We start from the raw sequence: 3,945 nt of genomic DNA on the forward strand, positions 1-3,945 counted from the left end.
AAACAAACAACTTGCTACACATCCATTCCACAGTCAAATTCGAAAATGTATTTAATTAAAAAATAGCGAGGGAGAGAGAACAAAAAGAGAACATAGAACATTACAGCACAGAACAGGTCCTTCGGCCCACGATGTTGCGCCGACCAGTTACAAAACAATGACCCCCTAACCTAAACCAATCCCTTTACGTCCATAAACCTATCCACGGATCTCTTAAACACCCCCAAACTAGGCGCATTTACAACTGCAGCAGGCAGGGCATTCCAATCCCTCACCAGAGATGCTACCTCCTGCAGAATACCTAAAGCTGATTTTCATACATGTTTTTTTTTCCCCTGTTCACAAGACTTTTTTGTGATTGATTTACTTCACAATCATATTAAAAATTTCTGGAACTCTTTCCTGTCTCCTGCAGCTTTAATGACCTTGAGGACATTGAAACGCACAGTCTTACAGAAAGCCAGGGATTTCCCCACAGTCACATGATGGTTAGCACTGCTGCCTCGTAGCCCCAGGGACTCAGGTTCGATTCCCTGCTTGGGCCACTGTTTGTGCACATACGCTCCGTTTCCTGTGAGTTCTCCAGTTTACTCCCCCAGTCAAAAGATGTTGTGTTGGTTAGGTACAATGGCGATGCTAATTTCTTCTCAGTGTATCTGAACTGGTGCTGGAATGTGGCGACTAGGGGATTGTCCCAGTAACTTCATTGCAGCGTTAATGTAAGCCTACTTGTGACAGTGATAAACTTTAAACTTTTTGTACACCCCTGAAGCAGGGTGATAGGTAAACAGACATTAACCTATTGCATTGACAAAGGGTCATCTGGACTCAAAACGTCAGCTCTTTTCTCTCCTATCAGATGCTGCCAGGCCTGCTGAGATTTTCCAGCATTTTCTCTTCTGATTTTATTAGGTTAACAGATGTGTTCATATGCTTTTTGTCAAAGCGGTTGTCCTTCCTGCTGTAATGCAAATAGTCTCTGTGAATAACAATGGCCCGCTGCATCTTCATCTTAGTCACAATACCTGATGTGATCCAGCCCTCAGATGGACACATTACCTGTGAATGGACACTTCTTGACAATGTAAATTCCATCAATGGTCCCTCTTGAAACCCCAAGCCTACGTTTTGATCGTAGCACGGAAGCTTTTCCTTCCTGCCTTCACCCACAAATGCCCATTTTTATTCTGTAAGGTGGTGGGTGGCTTTTGGTGAGCTTTCCCAGTCTGGTTGACTACCAACTTGTGCCTCAAGCTGGGGGGATAAAACCGTGGCTGCAATGCAACTGAGGTGAATTACTCAAAATAGCCATCAATGTGCCAACAAAGGGATTAGTGCTGAGCACAACAGGAGCCAAGATTGTATAAGCACAGGTATTTGCAACTGGCCAGTATGGGGATCGAACCCCCTACCTTGGAGTTATTAGCACCATGCTCTAGCCAACTGATGTATCATTCATAGTTTGAGGACATGCTAGCCTCAAGATTACTAATGGTGATAGCTGCACCCGTCTATTCAGATACTAGCATATTGTGTCAAACGTCTCTTGCAGTCTCTCTCCAAATGGTCATGACTCTATGTATTGATGCAGTAACATAGCACAGACAATTCAATCCTTCAAGTTAAAATATCACAGTTCATACTGGGATACCCTTGCTTTTCTTGGAATGAAGACAATCAAGGCTGACACAAGAAATAGGATAGCTTGATCTTGGGTTTGGACGTAGTTCGGCACAACATTGAGGATTGAAGGGCCTGTTCTGTGCTGTACTGTTCTATGAAACTGAGAGTAAGTTCTCTTCCTCCATCTCCCTCTTCACTTCCTGCTGAAGCTAATTGAGTGAGACAGAAGTTGCAGCTACAGAGAGGTAGCTCCAGCAAAGGGCTGCCGAATCAGGACTTGGAAGGATAATAATGAATGCAAATAATGAAACAAGGGAGACCTAAGACAAGTTACACAACTCAAGCTAGTTAAACTTTGTCATTAATAGTTGATGAGGATACAACAGCTTTAACAGTGACAGCAATAATTAGATACCAGAGAGTGTGTGCTTAATGACATAGCTCTATTTAAACCTCAATTAAAGAAGTGAAACTAATCATTTAAAGTTAATCTTTCATTAGTTTCTGCCAAGCATGCATGAAATGATTGAATAATCCATTATAATTATGGGATAATAAAAGGAAACTGATCAGTTGTTCTTTGCTAGACAGTTCTATTGAGCACACTGTCATCAATTTTTTAAAGAGTATCTCGTCAATTTTCCTTCCCCTTTAATACAAATGTTCACACATATTGGAAGTTTCTTCACATGCATTGAATTACAGCGACTGTGGAAGACTTGCGTCTGTATAATGCCCTTCTTGACCTTCAGGTGGTCCAAAGCATTTTATCATTAAATAGAATAGAATCCCTAAAGTGCAGAAGGAGGGTCTTTGACCCACTGGGTGGAATTTTTCAGCCTCGCTCATGCGAGACCGGAAATTCCCTTTGCAATCAATGGAGATTTCCATTGTCGGACCCTAGCTCACGCCGATTTCATGGTGGGGCAAGATGGTAGAGTTCCAGCAATTGACACTGCACCAACTCTACAACAGAGCATCTTAACAAGGCTCACCCCCCCCCCCAACCCCCCACCCCCTCAGGCCTACCCCAGTAACCCTGCACATTTATCCTTCTAATTCCCCAACCTAAACATCTTTGGACATGAAGGGGCAACTTGGCATGTCCAATCCACCTAGTCTGCACATTTTCAGACTGTGGGAGGAAACCGGAGTGCCCGGAGGAAACCCATGCAGACATGGGGGGAATGTGCAAACTCCAGTGACCTGAGGCCGAAATTCAACCCCAGGTCTTTGGCACTGTGAGGCAGCAGCGCTAACCACTGTGCTGCCCTGTTAGAGCAAATAAAATAGTTTTTGAAGTACAGTCGCTGTGCAACGTAGGAAACACGACAGCCAATTTGTACATGACAAGGTCCCACATCAAGTCATATGAAAATGACCAGATCATCTGTTTTTTCCTTTAGTCAAGTTAGTTGAGGAATGGACCTTGACTTGGACACAAGGGAAAATTGCCTCTCTCTTCAAAATTGTAATCCACCTGAGAGTGGGAGCAATCCTCAGATTGACGTTCCATCTGAAAGATGGAACCTCCAACACTGCAGCATTCCCTCCAGTACTCACAGTAGCACAAGCAAATGGGATCTCCATTTTGCATCTTATTTAAAGGACAGTCAATTTAATAATGTAGCTGCCCTTCAGTGCTGCACAGAAATGTTACTCTCATTTGCATGCTCAAATTCTGGAATCTAGAATCATAGGATGGAATTTTTCTTCCTTGCCATGGCATGTTTGCTGACGGCAGGAAGCGGCTCACTGCTCGCTAGTGACGGGATTTTATTGTTCCGCCGTTGTTGATGGGGTTTCCCAATGAACACGCCCCTTGCTGCCGGAAATCCACAGCAGGGACGCACTGTCAGTGGTCCCGCTGGTTTGGATAGCAGCAAGATGTTGGCAATAGAGCCATAGGACATGATTTTCCCTGCCGTTCGCGCTACGCTCCCACTGCAGCAAGATCGAAGAATTTAGCGGCCAGCCAAATCTCCGCTCGCTGCAGCAGGATTGGAAAATCCTGCTGGCGTGAATGGTGATAAGATTTCAGCCATGGAGTTTTGCAGCAGGAAAGGAGGCCCTTCGGCCCTTGGTGACCACACCCTGTGACCAGCGGTATGCCTGAGGGATCGGTGCTGGGTCCACTGTTATTTGTCATTTACATTAATGATTTGGATGAAAATTTAAGAGGCATGGTTAGTGACACAAAGATTGGTGGCATACTGGACAGTGAAGAAGGTTAGCTAGGATTGCAATGGGATCTTGATCAATTGGGTCAGTGGGCTGACGAATGGTAGATGGAGTTTAATTTAGCTAAATGCGAGGTGATAC

The 3,945-nt window shown here is 44.4% G+C and overlaps 1 pseudogene; it reads right to left on the reverse strand.

The window, feature by feature from the left end:
• Positions 1–374: 374 nt before the first annotated feature.
• LOC145341262 (small ribosomal subunit protein uS17-like) lies at positions 375–3,536 on the reverse strand (annotated as a pseudogene).
• Between the last annotated feature and the right edge of the window lie 409 nt (positions 3,537–3,945).

The sequence above is a fragment of the Carcharhinus amblyrhynchos genome, chromosome 3 (assembly GCF_965287045.1).
Source record: "Carcharhinus amblyrhynchos chromosome 3, sCarAmb.v2.hapA, whole genome shotgun sequence".
Lineage (NCBI taxonomy): Eukaryota > Metazoa > Chordata > Chondrichthyes > Carcharhiniformes > Carcharhinidae > Carcharhinus > Carcharhinus amblyrhynchos.